Source organism: Folsomia candida, unplaced genomic scaffold, assembly GCF_002217175.1.
Source record: "Folsomia candida strain VU population unplaced genomic scaffold, ASM221717v1 Fcan01_Sc028, whole genome shotgun sequence".
Taxonomy (NCBI): Eukaryota; Metazoa; Arthropoda; class Collembola; order Entomobryomorpha; family Isotomidae; genus Folsomia; species Folsomia candida.
Window position 1 is genome coordinate 315,866 of NW_019091220.1, and position 17,755 is coordinate 333,620.

The following is a 17,755-nucleotide window of genomic DNA, read 5'->3' on the forward strand; positions in this document are numbered from 1 at the left end:
AGTTGTACCCAGTACCCACCATTTCAATTCTTCCTGGCTGGAGGCAAAAAGTTGAGTTACAGGAAATATTTCAGGAAATGAGGTTTCTTTTTCAAAATTAATCGGACCAACCAAGTTTTCAAGCTGAATTTTGGGTACATTTTAAGTACACACGTCCGCCGGGACTAATTTATAATGTAACAGAGAGTGATTATTGCATAACATATAATCTGGCTGGATTTTCAGTTTACATAATTTCTGAAATTATGAAATATTTATTACATTTTCCCGACGACTTATATATTACGTACGACGGTAAAATTCTTTAATATTCAACAGCTCATTATATTTCACATACATATCTCGAATTTGCATCATTTCTTCGTATTTGTTATCCTTTGCACAATGAAAGAAAATTAACGACCACAATTATTATGATCCGTTGCATTGCATTGCTTATTGTATAATTGCCGAAATAAATTGTTTGCACAAGTAAAATGATGAAGAATGCGAACTCTCAATTGTTTTGCATATGGTAATTGAAAGCTATGATTCTTCGCAATCCAACTTTTTCATGTCTGGCTCATATTAGTAGAATTAATTAGTTTCAACTTCATCTAACGGTGATAAGTATTTACATTGCCGTAGAATTTTATCAATGTTGTCCTTTGCTGTTAAATCACACAATTACACTACTTTTGAACATCATTTTTACAGTGATAAGTTGACCCATCATTCCTCATTAAGATTTTAGATAACTAACCCATGAATATCAGCCATCCAACCATCAAAATATGCACAAAATGAAGAAGCATTCGTTGCAACAACAGGTAAACGACTCTGACTTGAATAGCGCAATGCATAATAAAAGCTGTTATAGCTGGGAGAATTTTGCTGGCTTTCTTTCTCCATAAAAAGATTTCATATCACAGCATAACAAGAAGACTAATGGAGGTTAGGGCTCAATAAATTATAAATAAGTACGTTGTTTGTATTGTGGAAGTGCTTAACTTGAAATATAATTGGTCGTGAGTGATTCTGTTCAAGGTGGTCCGGTCCGGTTACGTTACAGCCTCCATCCCACGTCTATATTTCCATACCAAGCAACTTCTTTTACCTGCCTGCCCGTACCTGCTTAGGCCACACTATCATCATCTTAATAATACCATCCTAACGTATATGTATGCATTTAGTTACATATCTGTGAAGTCAACTGGTCCGTTGATCGCACAGGTGAGGGTGGTGCATACATATTTAGTTTGGTGGGTAGCAGGACAAAGACCCATCATCATATTAAAATAATATTATAATCACATTAAACGACGGACCCTTCATACATATTCACTGTCCAACCAAGAAGTACTTAGGTCCTTTTCTTCTCAGCTTCTTTGGTGGCTTTAAAATGAGTAGCACTTGACATGAAAATATGCTTTTCTTTGACCCAGGGCCCATGACTTGCAAAGGATACGTATGTATAAATATATACATACGACCGTTTAATTACAAGTTTTTTGTCATATTTTCCTAAAATTGGTCTGACACTTGTTCTTTTCTTTCTACTTATAACACAACACCGCAAAGATGTCTAGTAAGTAGCATATTGGTCGATGTTTGTTAAAAAGCAACGAATGCCACCTATTCATCTCTTATACGTATATCGTTTGCTTTCACATTTCACATCACCAGGGAGTCAAAGCCAAGCCTTTCGTTCGAGTCAGTCCAGGCATCAATTGTCATTCTAAACGGTGAACCAACTTGGGTGGACCTTGTAATAATGCAACTGACAACAGACAAAGAAAATGCTCCATCGATTAAAGTCTTTAATATAATTGGCTATTATGCAAGCTGGATACCAGCCACGGTCACAATGCGGGTGAACAACAGAGTAAAATGATCTCATTACAATAATATGTACAAGTATTTACTCTCTCCAGTCTGCGGGTGGACATCAGAAGATTCTCGACTTGAACTTGAACTTTAAGTTTTGAAGAAATGTGCAGTTTAATTACACAAACTTATTATGACGAGAATCTGGTGATGATGATAATCCCAACGGGCTCCGGCGAGGCTTTGTTTTAGTCTGAGTCTAATTCCTAACCTTTTTTTACCTAAGTCCAAGTGTCTCGCCGTGTCGTCGATTTTTAGGGGGTTGTGTAGCTATAGGTATACGGATTAAATGGGTTCATATGTAGTGGTCGAAAGGTAGAAAAAAAGCATGTACGCATTTAGTAATGAATGGGGTTCAGGAAGAACACTTTCGAAACAATAGGGTTCATGCAGCCGTGGTAAAAAAATATATTATCCAGCCAAATGTCAGACTTTAATAAGTCGTCTTGTTCCAGTTATTGAACTGTAAAGAATTCAGGTATCATCATTATCATCCGTTTAACCCTGTCCAAGTAAAAAAGGGATATTTTTTAGCTTTCAATCTTTCCGAGAAGGTGGAAAAAATTTCTGTACATTAAACTCTTTTAAACTGCATGCATGTACTGACAAGATTTTTTGACATGTTTTTGACTTTTGGTAAAAAAGTTGTTTTCTAAAAAGCAAAAATGTCAAACGTCTAGTCAGTGGCAATCGGCAATCCTCATCGGCGTCGTCGTGTCCAATTAAAATCAATAATGCAATACAGCATTTATTTCGTTATTCATGTTATAAAAGTAATTCATATTTGCAAGATGTGTGATTTATCAGTCTTCATTAGATTTATCTACGCTTCCCAGTTGTTGTGGACAGGATTGCCCCGCAAATCCACGCGAGTGCCATCGATCCAGCGTTCCTTTAGGGCCGATTCCGGGATTAGGATGGGGAGGTTTGTGACCTCGTCCAGTGATGCTAGATGGGGGAGGGGAGGAATAACTCCTGGGCTGTCGTCAGGAACGATTTCGAAAAGCATCACGCCATCTGCCACATATTTCTCTGCTTTTTGGTGGAGGCCGAGTCCGGGAACGAGAGCGGCATCCGGTTCAGTCACAATCCACGGCTGTTGATTGTTTGGATAAGCCGTATTCCAGGTAGTTAGATAATACTGCGAGAAAATAAGTAATTTGTTTGTACACAGTAAAACTTTAGGCAACAAATATCCTTACCATTACAAAAGATTCGGCCTGCTGTGCGGTAGCCTTATCTTGGCATGGAATGGCTCGTAACTCGAGGCAGACGACAGAATGCTCCAGATTTCCGTCTTCTTTGGCCTTCAACAGGGACATGATTGCATCCCACACCTTGCTGTCAGCCCACCGTGTGAAATGATTAATCCTCATGCAAATTTTTCCATTCATTGAAGTCCAATACCCTGGGTACAAGTGTCGGCTGTTTCCAGGTTTGTCATAGATAAAGGACCACGGCACATCCCCATATCGACACGATTGGACGTCCAATGGCGTTGTGAATACGTCCGCAAGGTAGAAGATGTGGCGATTGGGCGTCTCCGCGAGTTTCCGGGCCATTGACTCCCTCACCTTCTCACGCTGTCCTGGGTTAGAGTTACGGATGCGGGTGGATTCCATAAAAGTGGTCGAGTCCCTCCTCTTCCATTTCCGTCGTAGATCTGACGCCAAAGAAGCATTCCATCCATCGGCGCGTACGAAATGGAATCCAAGATCATCTGAGAATACTATATTGTCAAAATTCCTGCGAAGGCCCGCAGCCCGTCCTAAGCGAACTAGTTCGGCACGGTCATTAACAAAGGGCTGTCTCTCCAGGAAGTTTCTGAGATTTTCCTCATTTCGGAGTTTCTCCAATTTTTTGAGATCAGGAATCACTTCAACCCCCGATGATGGGCCCTATTTAAACAAATTGAGGTCTTAGCAGAGTTTCAAATAAATATTATTAAACTTTTCCCAACCTGAACGGGGGTTCCAACTTCTTGTTCTGAAGAATTCGAGGAACTGGGCTGGTCGTCGACCTTCTCAGGGAGTCCACGAGACAGCTCTTGCGCCCTAATACATAATAACAATAGTATTATAATTACTCTCAGCGATGACCCATGTTGAAGGAAAGTAAATTATTATTACAAACAAACCTGGCTATGGCGTCTGCTTCATCAAAAGTGACCAGCATGTCATCGTTTTCGTCCTCAACGGAGATACTAAAAACAATAATATTATAATTAACCCCGGCGATGACCAATATTGGAAAGTAAATTATGACGAGCAACAAACCTGGCGACAGCTTCCGCCTCGTCAAAAGTGGCAGAAATTTCTTCCGTCTCGTCGTCGCCTGTGATGCTAAACACAGTAAAACCAAGAATAATTAATTCCCAGTCATATGGCCTTAAGTTCAGGGAAAATTAAATAAACAATTATTTACAACTTACTCGATAATGGGGATTGACGTAGACGGGGTAGGCGAAGAAGGAGGAGTAACCCATCTGGGCCAATGTTCTCCATTTTCGTCGGTCACGTAGACCTTTATCTTCCCAGGAGGGGCCACAATTTTTCGTTTAACCATGATCAGAACGACAAGTAAAAAGTTTGAATCAAAAGTATACAACAAAATAATCCCTGCGAAGGCCCTCAATTTAATTTTATACAACAAATAATTTTCTCGTGAGAGCTCAGTCAATGTTGTGCGCAGAAGTGGCGTGTGTGTATGCTTGTTGTAACAGTTCGTTCGCAAAGCGTCACCCTCCATGAGAATGCCGATCGAGTGGTGAGAAAGTGGCACTCGCGGGAAGGGAGAATAAATACATGTCAGTCTGAGTATAAAAATATTATCCACTTTGATTTTTGTTACAACATTGCAACCAATTAATTAATCAAAGAAACATGAGTCGATTTGGCCTGCACAGGGATCAATTTGTAAGTACAAGTCAATAAACTTTTTTATTTATTCATTGATTCATAAATTGTACATAATTTTTTATAATGAGTTAAATATATTGTAGGCACAAATTCTATCGTATCTAACACGTCCAGCGTCGAGGGGGAGGAGCAGCAACATCCAGGGATGGCTTACTTGGTTCCTTGAGGCCACCCACGCGACCCCATCGGAATTCGAGGCCATAGCTGGGATAATGTTTCGTAATCGGTTGGGGGATAGGACATTTGTCGGACCTCTTCCGTTGCCCTTATTTCCGCGAGGGCCTAATGTAGGGCAACATTAATTTTTTTTTTGCAAAATTATGCATTCGTTCCTTTATTGTTTTTATGTGTAGGATGCGGTGGTCACGTGGGCTAACGCACTTATCCCCGTGGAGGGCTTTCGACAAGGGATTGTTGACTTTGTGACATACTTGTTGAGAAATTTGTCCCTCAATTCTGTTGAACACCGAGAGGTCCTCCACCGGATGCAAAACCAACGAGCGGAAGTTGATCCGGCTTTTCGGTGGGGAGCGGACTCACGTCGGACCATGAAGCAGGAAGTTGTCCCTGTGAAGATCCTCATGGACATTGAGTCAGGTCAGCTGGCTCGCGGGGGGTAAACATCTCATTTGTTGACCAAATTGTAAGTTTATTTTCTCATTTGTAATTCATTTTTGAAGTATACTTTTATTAATTTTCATACGCTTTTTCGCTCAGGTTACTGACCTCCAACAACAACACGTTGGACCCGGTGACGGTCAATTGGTTCATTTGGGCATGATGAGAGAACGCGGCATGGAAGCAGGTCTGCCGGTTGCACAAATATTGGTACGAATAAACGTTCATGATTGGAGAAATGAATCATAATAAGTCCTGTATAAATCTATGAAAGATGACAAGATGGCAAACCAACAAACCCGGTTTTGTTACATTAACCAGCGCAACAACCGATGACAGCAGATGGTCGACTTCTTGTGCAAAATATTTTTTTATGCATCGTCTCGTCTCCGTTCGACTGTGCAATTGACATCATGTAACTCGTGTTGTGCATAAAACCACCTTGTTATATTTTCCACATTATTATGCACACGTAATTTCAGTTGTTAACTGGTGTTTACATACCTCCAATTTGCAATTATGTGGGAAGATGCATGTACGACTTGTGCTGGATTATCTATGTAGCCAACTTAGTGGTAAGTTGATGGAAATAATATGCGGTAAGAGTAACAATAAGGAAATTGTTATCTGATTCTCAATTTAAGTAAATAAGATGGAAGAAGACTCTCAGTTTTTAACAGTTTTTTCGCCAATCGTTCTGCACCTCCTCCTCCGGTAAAATGAAAACCATCTAAAATTCAATGATATACCATATAAATTCAATGATTGCTATGCAATTTTTGCAATTTTTTTCTATCTCCTTTGCCCACACACTTTTATGGTACAACTCGTCGCTTTAAAATTTGTAGTCTTGTCGTAAATTGCACACGTTTGCAAATTGAAATAGTAAATCAACATGATGAACCTTTGTGAGGAAGGGTAACCCAACTACATCCCACAATTAGCTCAGGTTGCACAGTTGTTTTTTCTAATAATGAGTTGAAGAAAGCGCCGTAAAGTTTTTAAACAAACCGTAAAAACTAATAAAAATCATCCTTGCTCACACAAATATTCATTGTAAAATCGTGAAGATTTAGAACCATTGTCATTTTGTTTGCTGAATCTATTTCTTCCCCTCGGTCGTTAAAGACGCTTAAAAACCAGCGTGGTACGTACGACTACGACCTGCATGGATTTTCCGTGAGGAGCAGAGAGATAAAATAAAAACATCGTATAATAACAGCTACGGGGAAATTGCAAAAAAATTCTGAACTGTATCTCGCACGCTAATTTACCTTGTACATGAATTTATGGGTAGGAACTTATTTTTTTATTTTTTTAAACTCTCTCGGTATATCTCATAGCACAGCGACTAAAATGAATATGAATGAGGAGGGACATACGTACAATAATGTGAACCTAATCTAAAAGTAATTGTAGGTTTTCCTATCCCTGGCGGAAAAGGCTTATCTATCTCATTCAGCGTCTTTCCTTTCTCTACAAACAAGGTGAACTGAAGCATTTTTTTTCTACTGTCAGACGGAATCCTATTCAGTATTGTTTATAATATAACGAACTGGTGCGATCGGGGTATGTAATGTATGTACGTGAAAGTGTAGTAATTTGAACTTTATCGTTCCCATCCGGAACATTGGATTCACTAAGGATATCATCAACTCTAAGTAACTAGCATGTCCTACCGTATGTAGGTACTTTCAAGTTTAAGTAAATAAATAAACAGACAACGTGATGAGACGGAATAAAATAATATGTACTAATTTAAATGGAGACAATCAAGCAGGAAGAACAAACTCTCCTCCCCCTGATGATGACTACATACGAGGTTGTACACACATGTTTCTAATGTAATGCAAACCTCAATAAAATGGTTCAAGAGTTCCATCAATTTCACTACAAGCACCAAACCTTAAAATCACCTCAATTATTTGGAATGGTTACACGGTTCTTGGCCGACGGGATGAGTTCTTCGAATCAAAGTCGGGATCTGAGACGAATATTAGAGATGAAAAAGAAAGAGTTGGATGATGATGAAGTATAGCTTGGATGGATGTCAGTTGGGAAGTTGCATTATTATTTTTTCTTTCTTCGCCTTATATTTAGCCAGAGATGAGTGAGGGATGCTTTGAGTAATCAGGAAAAACAAATAAATGATCATATCCTGCAAACAGGGTGATTATTTGGAAAGATAATGCTCAGACACATTACTCAACGCTTTTTTCTTAAAAATTTATAAAAGCCTAAACTCCGACCGAGGTTAATTCGTACCTTGTATATCGTGGGTTGCTTGCTGCACCAAATAAAAATAACCCAATGGGCAATAACAATAAGGCAGATTAAAGGTAATCTGTGAGGTAAAAGGTATAACAAGATCAGGCAGCAGTTACTTTATGACAGGCTTCGCTTACCACCACCAAAAATACTTGGATAGTTAGCTATATATTTCCATTGTCCAGGACTCACGGTCCAGATACTTGACTCCTCTGGCTGGCTTACTTAATAATAGTGCCAGCCAAGAGAGGAGATGAGACCAATTTCTCTCCGAAATAGATCCAAGAAATTGCTCCGAGGGAGAAAGGTTATTATTTGGTCGTCCTTTAACCAAACTGTCGACGTCAACTAAAACCACCACGCGTGTGTTATGTAATAACTTTAAGTTAAGTATGTGGGTAAAAGGCTTAAGCAAACAGATGGACCGGGTTAAGTAAAGAAAGGGATTAATCTCACGATGAAATTCTTTCGTGTGGATTCTACTCCAGATATCGGAGATCATTGATTAACGCGCATCGCATTATCGTCATGATAATGTTATGATACATTCTAGCAGCACCGGCAGCTTAGGTAAATTCACCCCGTCAGATATTTATCCACTGACCTTAACGCATATAAATGGCTATTTTCTCTCCGCATCATGATACGTACTTACTTACACATCTCATCACGTGTGTAACGTGTATATGTAAAAGTCTCTGTCGTGCTACTCATTTATCTTTCATTTCATTCCGACAGAAAAACATGATGGATAACTGATTATTATTACTTGTTGGATGAAGGTTAGAAAAAGCGAGGGCTGGAAATGTGATGTGATGAGTGGACTAAATTTTCTTCATTAAATACACAACCATGCAAGCCAAGGGCATCGTAATATTATTAATGGGTAAATAGTGTCTGTGTGTGAGAGCAACTGCAACAAAGGCACGCCGACAGAAAGGAGGACCCTTAGGGTTCATATGGGTCATGTATGCACAGAAGAAAATGAGAGCAAGCCAGGATCAGTGACTGCACTCTTTTGTTTGATGAGAACAAGCTAAATAGCCAAGAAATCTGAATTTTTCGTAAAAATCAGTCTAGTAAATATTTCAGGGTAATGGGGTAATGATGATGAGAGAGAGTTCTTCATATCTGAGATGGCATCGCATAAAATTGGTTTCGTTCGTGGTGAATTTTAATGTCAGACCCACCTTGTCGACCTTTGTTTATTCGTTCTACTTGCTTAAAATTATTGAAAATAACGCAAACTCATACCTCGATAATTAATATCTCAACTTTCCGTTTACCTTTTGACTCGACTCCTCCACATGAACCCTTCACTACCGAACTCCGCTTGGGCATTTATAGCGAGACGCGTCTGGTCGATGGCCCTCAAGTTAAGGGCCATTTTAGACAATATACTGCATATTTACTATACCACATGTAGCATATTTTCATTCTTTAACGCCTGGTAACTAGAGAGTTGGATACATAGTCTTCTGATTAGTGTACTCGCATGTCGGGGCATCAGCGTAAAATTGGAATATTCCGAAATTGATGCGTTCAAGTCATAAAAATTTTCAAACTCATCTCCCTCATTGTTTTACAAGGTTTCCTTACCAAAAAGAAAGTGGAAAGTAATAAAGCAATTATTATCCCCTGCTGTCAAAGCCAAAACGTAAACTTGTTACCTCATCATTGCATCCGTCGGTTCCTTATTTTATGTAGTGTCTGCCCAGGCAGGCAGGAACATATCAGCATGATTTTATAAAATATGGCCAAACTTTGAAAATGATGAGCAAACAACAAGCCAGAACGGAACATAAATGTCGATAGGGATCTCATTTCCAGCAGCAGCAACAGTTTGTTGTTGTTCTTGTGAAGCAATCCACAATCCAAATATGAAATTACAAATGACTACGACGAGATAAGCATAACTTTTTTAACTGGGAAGGTCGATGATGATACATACCAGCATACCCACGAACTTAAAAGTTATTACTCCAGCCATGCCATAAACACGTACATACAAAAACAAGAGGATAGTTGACTGAGAGCCCAAAATAGGTATAGCGTATCATTTCTCATACCAATAAAACTGAAATATTAAATATTCACGAATTGGGACACGCATCACGAAATACAACTTTTCTTCTACATATAGCGCATAATGTAAATGAGACGAACAAACCATAGTGAAAGCTTGTATGTACATAATGAATTCACATTTTATCCTCTTTATTACAAGCAACCAAAAAGCTGCTGTTGTGGTTCATATAAAAAGAATTGAGCTAATTTCCAGCAATAAAATAACTTTAATAAAAAGCAAGCAATTCGTCTCATCAAGGGACCGACGACGACGGATCTTGTTGTTAATATTTCGAGTCGGATGATTTTAATGGGAAGCTGAAACTCTGTGTAGTGATGGATATAGACGCTGATTTGATTTTCATTGCAGACATTCGAGCAGAATACCAAGTCAAAGAAAGATTTTGTTTCGCGTTTCAATTGGAGAGTTGTTCTCCACTCTTATTAAAATGGACAATAAAATTACTTACGAATTGCGACCTCGTCCCTGTATCAATCAGCCAACTACTAACTTTCAGCAAGTGTGTATGTAGCTCTCACTTCCTTGATTAACCTGAAACCTCTCTCTCTGGTTCGAGTACTAGTAAATTAAATGAAATGAAAATCAAGAAAGTTTCACTGTCGTAAAATTTCTATCACACTTTTGAGATGAATCCATGCGCAATTACGAACGAGAGAAAGCTATATATTCATCATTCCTCCACCAATTCGTCACTTGGACATAATCCGAGCAAGATTTTAACACCCGTAGCTTCCAAGTGGGTAATAAACCCTCTCGGCGCTTACTAACATACTTATGCATGAATCCCAATCAAGCTGGCAAATTAATTAAGCCAGGACGAACGAAATCAAGCAGACAGTACTTAAAATTTGGAGCACTTTCAAATCGTGGTAATAAACAGTAATTAAGTCAAGTTGTGTGTGCGCGACGGAGCGGTCGTGTACGTCGCCACATTTTTCTGGTAATTTGACAAAGCGAAATCAGGACCAAGTATTCGCAAATATCTGCCGGGGGTAATAAATAGACACAGCAAGTTACTCTACAAATGTGGCTCACCCGTCCAAAATATATCTCTACAACCTGGAACACATATATAACACGATGTGACGAGATCAACCTATGTCTGACTTGTCAACATCAACACCATTTCCTCGAGGCGGTCCACGTTCAGGAACGACCGAAATGAGAGAAATAAAGTGCCCAGAAGTCAAACAATGTGGAGAAAAATGGCAAAAAATCATTATGGGATAGGCACATTTTCTTGTCTTTGTTCTATCCATCCATACTTTAATTTACTCTGTGAACTTTAGCAGCTCCACTTTTAATGTGGTCTCAAGTGAGCTCTGACTAGTTGACATTTGACGGTGAGTGTTTCCTCCTGTTTGACTTGTTCATCAAAGAAAGAAAGATGTGCATAGTCGAGTTGAGCACCAACTAAAAACTATTTCCGATCATATACAGAATCTTATGAGGAATGAGGTGACGTGACATGTCATGTTAATTGCATACCTTCCTGGATGGTCTTTTTTGTCAATTGTTTGCACGTTCGTTTGTCATCGTGTCATTAGGGCGATTAAAAGTTGTATTTATAAAACCTAGGAAAAACAATTGAGAAAACCTCTCGTCGTGGTGAAGTAAGTAGACAAGTAAGCACTCAATTCATCTCAAGGGTGCATTAACTTGTTTTGGTTTTAGTATAAAAGTTCACAGTCGGTAAATTAAGAGTTGTTGAAGGGGGTAAATTCATCGTCGTCGTAGTCGTCCACCAAGCAAGAAACGTCGTGACGAACCGTTTGCCACTCGAAACTCCAAACAAAATCAGTGTGGATTTAGTAAGAGACCAACAGTTTATTTTACCAAACATGTACAGAAGTTTTGTTCTGTTCTATAAGCTACCGGGCACTTTCAGTCGCTTACTTTTAGGCTGGCTGCTAAGTGCTGTTCTTTAATGTAAACAAAACTCCATTTAGTAAAGAATTAGTCTTTTTTTTATTCCATGATGAAGTAATGTGATTAAGAACAGGGCTTTGTTTTAAGGTAAAGTTCAATAGTCGAGGCGAGACGCATCAACCAACTTAAATTTTGCTTATGTACGAGGAATTCTTAATCTGAAAACTGATAGCTGCGCATCAGGCGATCGTATCATTAAGTCATGGTCGTAATAATGTAATGAATGCACATAAAAACTGTTCAACTGTTGCGAAGAAGAATTTTTTTATATCCATGTGAAATTGACACCTGTCCATTTAAAGAAAACAATTTGTTTGCTGGGACATCAAGCAGGACAATCTCTTTGTCATTTCACTTCCATTAATACAACCTGTGGATTCGCGTATTAATTCCAAGTTATAGACCTCACAGCGTCTCTCTCTTTCACGGTAATGTGTGCGTGAGGTTGGTTGTTTTATAAAGGATTGTATTTAGCCTTTGTCTCTCAGTCATTTTGTTTATTTAGCCCTTATTCACTTTTATTCTACACGATTAATTGTACAAACTGGAGCATAGTGGTGGATGACAAAAAGCACATTATCAATGAATGAAAAAGGTCGAGGTATGTATGTATTTTGTCGCATGAAAGCAGCAGCAGAAGCCATTTCGTTTCGTCGATAGCACAGCAAATGTAGCAGCAGCAGCCGTTTCATTATCGTGATAAAAGATAGAATATGCAGAAGGAGGAGGATATGCATGGGTGCATCTCGTACTCGTTTTTTACCTCCGATATCCAATGCTGTTGAGCTATTCTGTTACATCATCACACTTGGTGAACGACGTATCAAATGTACACCTGTACTCCATACATCTACGTAACGTAGGTACGTACGTATTTAAAAACTGCTCCACCATTTCGGAACACATTACACGATTTTATGTGTATTTATACTCTGCTGGCAACAATACGGGGTTAAGTAGTAGTTTATTATTTACAAAGTGGATGGATCTCAAGCAAGCGAGACGGGATTATTAGTGTGGAGGAGGAGGAGACTGACTCTTCCTTTCTTCACGAAATGGAATCAAGCCAAAGTAAAGACAGGAAATGATGATTTTCGTTATTTGCTGTTTGTCTCCGTCGACTGCCAGGGCTGGTCCAATTCGAGATAATCTTTGCATTGGGTAAAACACTAATTTGAAGAGATGAATTATTTTATTGCTTCCTTTAAGATGAGAAAAGGGACCTTGCATAACGTGGACTCGAGTCCCTCAAGTACTTAGCGTTTTACATATTTAAGGTATTCCCAGGAGGATTAATATAGTCGGGTAAATGGGCAGCTAACCCAATTCTTTTTTACTGGTAGTAGATTAGTTTACGTCTAAAAACAAAAAGAGTCCAGGCACTCACGTAACACTACTTTTACTCATTTCTTTATTCGGTCTGGAATTTTCGCAAATGTAGAAAAACACTAACAAAAATGTGCATACATTGTAAATCTGAGCCGTTCATTCGGTTTGGTTAAAGACGGAGGTTGACTAAAGTCACTTTTTTTTGTGTCGTTCCAAAAAATCCTCCACTTGGTTCTTCTCCTCCAAGATTTGTTGCCATCATTTCAAGAAGCTTGTATATGCATTTGTCGCTATGCATGTACTAGAATCTATCTCAGTTAGTGGCATATTATGGAAGTAGAAGACGATGGTAGGATGTACATACTTACTACCACGTAGTAATTGTAGTAGTAGTAGTACTACACTTATCCAAATGTTAAATCAGAGGACATTGGTTGGAGTTGAATGAATGTCTGGTGGAAACTGCAAACTGCCTCGTTCTCCCAAGGATTTAAGACCATTTTAATGAACATTGTTTTCCTCCGGGTTGTTTAAGATTCTTCCACTCGCATTTTATTCCAGAGACGATCTTCGGCAGAGGCAACAACCACTCCAAGAAACAAGCTACACATCAAGAACCATAAGAAAGAAAGAAACAAAGAAAGAGAGTCGGGCTCTCTGTCACCCAAGATTAACCCCGTTGTACTTTATGGTGGCTAAATAGTCTTAAGGATGGAAAATCCTATCGCATTTCCAGTTTCACGTCCAATAAAAATAAGAATAGATATTCTGATTGAGTTTTAATTTCCTCTAATTTCTTGACTAATGCGATTCTAAGATTCGACCTGAAGAACCACTTAAAATTTTAGCCATGCATTTCCTATACCACGAACAGTTTGCTAATTTTGTAATTTACTGATTCCATTAATATGTCAAGTACTCAGCATACATAAGCCAGCCGTAAGACAAGTCAAGACTCAGACTCAGACTTTCTGGCCAAGTCGTCATATCGATTTGGGACGTAATGGGGCTGAACGTCGCAATTTAGATATTTTCAAATTGCACGAAAGGATGGTGTCTGTGGTTGAGCAGAATGCATACGTTAAGTACTTGGAGAAGATATGTATGCTCGAACAAAATGTGCAAAAAGGTACCAGCACAAACAAAATAAGATGTGCGTCACACACGCCAACAAACCAAAGCTATAGGGCAAAATAATCAGAAGAATACATACTTAACGGGAGGGGGAAAAGGAAGGAGGAGTGGTGTCAGTGAGTGAAATAAGCTCGTTTGCTTTGCCAAAACCTTTGCTTAGAAATTCCAAAGTTTAGTGTCATCCTTTCCAACCAAAAGATGCCAATCGTGACTTTCCGAGTCAAACTAAGCGTCACACAAAGCACCAGCAATTTTTTATTTGTTATTTAGAATCACGGAGTAGTAATAATCAACGAGACAGACAGATTTACCTATCCGTCTCTGAGAATGACTTCGTTTTAATCTGAAATTGTAGGTCATACTTGGTGCAAATCTGTCTTGCTTAATAAGTATCCAACCACGCGCGGTGGAGATTGATTGTAATCTGCACAGTGCACACACAGCCTCGATCTGATGAATGACTAACTAACTTTAATCCAGGATTACATCAAGAATAGGAAAAGTTGACATCTCCGTTTTCGCAACTTACATGTGCTTAAAAGTGTATCATGTCATGTAACAAATTCCATATGTACTTATGCACAATGCATAATCGCTCTCCTACAACTACATGTATATATCCAAGTAATATAAAAAATGTACACATTCCCCTCACAAAAATTACGTTTTATACGGCACTTGAACCATATTATATCATCATCACGGTCAGAATTAATGGCTCCGGGCAGTTTTGTAAAACTTTAGCAAGGCTGCTGCATTACTGAGGTCCGTTGATTGTCAAACTTTTATAGTTTTTACCCATGCTTCACATCGCACAAAAAGTAAACCTCATCTCGTTTATGTCTGTTTATCCCCCACAATTTCACAACCAAGAAAACTTTAAGCAGATACTTTACCCTTGACTCATGATGATCATGATGATGAGCACTCGCTGGCTTGTGCAACCGGACTTTGATTTGACTCACACTCCTGTTAACAAGAAGCTTGTTATGTACCTGACTTGTTCACCGCAACTGCAATTCTTCATCGTCTCCTGTACATACGTACCTGTCCAATTTCTATGGTGGGGTATTGGATACAGGATTTTTGGTGGGTGCAATAATAATTTCTTATAAACTCAACTACGATTTACGAGTAAGAACAAACAAGATCAAGAGCAAGTACGGACAAGAAGAAGGCAATTCATCTTGACCCTTGGATTCGTGTGGCTGTTGGGAACATATAATTTCGATGAGAGTGTTTTCCTCCAAAATTGGTCTACTCCTTCCTTTTTGATAGTTGCAGATTGCACTCAGAACGACGAAGGGGAAACAAACTTGAGCTAAAATTCCGTGTGCTTTATTTCACCCATGGATCCTGTGTATATTAGGATTTCACCCTATCACTTTTCCCTTTCTTGTTAAATACGAAAGGTCCATTTTACTTTATGAATCAGAACCTGTTGAACACTTTCTGCTGCAATTTTCTTTCAATATTAATACTTTGTTTGACAAGTTGTAAACTCAAAGTGGCCATAAAGCAGTAAAGCAATAATCCAATTCAGCAATGAGTGAGTAGGACAATTCAGATAAAGGGATGCAATACGATCCAAAAAGAAGGAGAAGAAATGACGTGCCAGGATTGGGACAGGTCACACTTGTAAAGTGACAAAAGCAGAATTTAAGACTATGCTTATAAGGAAATCCTTCTGGGTGTAGCTACAAGTTTCATGTTTCTTTTACCTAAAATCTCAACTTCCAGAAAGTATGTCCAATAATCAGCAACTGCTGCACAATTGCTGCTGTTGTGAACAAAGAGAATTATTATTACTATCCACGAAGGTACAGTTACATATTAGTTGGTACAAGCTTCGTTTTTGTTACACTTAAGTTCCTGGGACAATTCACTTTTATAATCCATTGTTGGCCTTATTCTCTTTCTGTAAATAAATTTAAACTTGCAAGTTCCAAGTTATAGCAGCATTTTAACCGGTCAGTAGTATGCATGCATTTACATAAGCATTTACTTGATATGCAACATTTTCCAAGACAATGCACCACCAGAACTTCTTGAGACCGGGTTGGAATTGTTTTTTTGAGGGATTGCATTCGCCATAAAATTCTTCACCTTCTCAACTCACCTCCTCATTTTGTTCTCGCTCTCGTGAAGTACAAGATGCTGTTGAGAAAATAACAATGCAAAAAACATTAGTTTCTTATTAAGATGAGGTGAAGACAGATACAGCTGCAGTAAAGCAAACGAGATGATGATGGTGGTTGTGTTTGTTGGTATTAAACGGTTTTAATGCATAACATAATGGGGTGAGTTTATTGTGTGCATGATAGAATTTTTGCTCGTTAGTTGTACTCGCATAGTGAGCTTATACGTAGGACATGAGCCCATTTGCAATTTACAAATCCACAGGTTAGTTTTTAAGGGGCCATAATAACGTCACTTATCAACCCGAAAGATATTATGATTCATAAGTTATTGCCTATTTGTTTGCCTGTTAGGATAGCCCAGCCATCTAGACTTCTCTCTCGAGCCAGTAAAGATACACATACTATAAATTCATGCTAAACAAACCAACGTCTCATATACTAGATTTAAGACTGTGTTATGAGATCGTTATTTCGTGGGGTACAAAACATTGGCATCCTCATCATCATTTTTACCCTGTAAATCTCCTGCATCTTACGGTGTCTGTCTGGTCTTCGATATGTCATACCCCTTTTTTCCTCAACGCGTTGCCCACATATTGCACGTTCAGGATCACTGTTGAGTGTGCAATTTTCCGTCTTAATTTAAATGGGGCCAGTCACCCACACTGGCAATTTCAACGAGTAGATTCCTCACAACTTACTTCTCAACCAAACCTATTTACTTAACCAGTTAGCAAAAAAATATGAATTAATTTGCACCCACCGCAAAATCTGCACAGCACACCGTTCCTTTATTCAGTTTAATAACTACCAGCGGTATGCTGTTCTTTTGATGTGAATGTTTACTGTTCATGTCTTTCCATGCCACTCCTTACTTAAAAAATCCTTCATAAACTATACACTTGCATTCAATTAAAGAAGAGAAAAAAACAATTAAACGGAATGAAATAGGAAGACGTCGTAATGTTTGAGCTTAACGTGAGTAAATTAGTGAGCAGAGGGGGGCCTCTTGTTGGCCGGTTTAAGGGCGGAGAGCTTTAGAGAAGAAATTCCCGACTAATTATCGTCTAATAGTGTTGAATTGTTGAGTAGCACTTACATATGCATATTATGCGCTTGATTTTTAGGATACAGCACCAGCAGCAGCAGAGGTTTTAAAGAATTGTATGTAGGGGAATCATCATCCAACCGGCCTCTGCTCTAATACATAATTAAATACAATGCAAGCCCTTACTTCCGTACTAAATACGGACTGCTAAAACATAATATATATACCACACACTTCCAGAAGCTATAATAATATATAAAGTTGGCCCTTTCTCGGTCCACTTTTGCTACAAAATGCAGTTGAGCCTGGGGAGGATGAAAATAATAATGCACACATAATCCCTACCCACCCACCCACCCAACAACAAGAATCATTTCGCACGATCCTCCTAATTTACACAAAACCAAGCAGTCGG

At 38.8% G+C, this 17,755-nt stretch overlaps 1 long non-coding RNA gene across 1 annotated transcript; it reads left to right on the forward strand.

Moving 5' to 3' along the window:
- The first annotated feature begins 4,418 nt into the window (after window positions 1-4,418).
- LOC118438935 lies at window positions 4,419-6,648 on the forward strand. The gene is made up of 5 exons (XR_004837151.1): window positions 4,419-4,781; window positions 4,868-5,071; window positions 5,138-5,427; window positions 5,502-5,612; window positions 5,677-6,648. It is a non-coding gene; the product is annotated as an uncharacterized LOC118438935 (long non-coding RNA).
- Window positions 6,649-17,755: the final 11,107 nt, after the last annotated feature.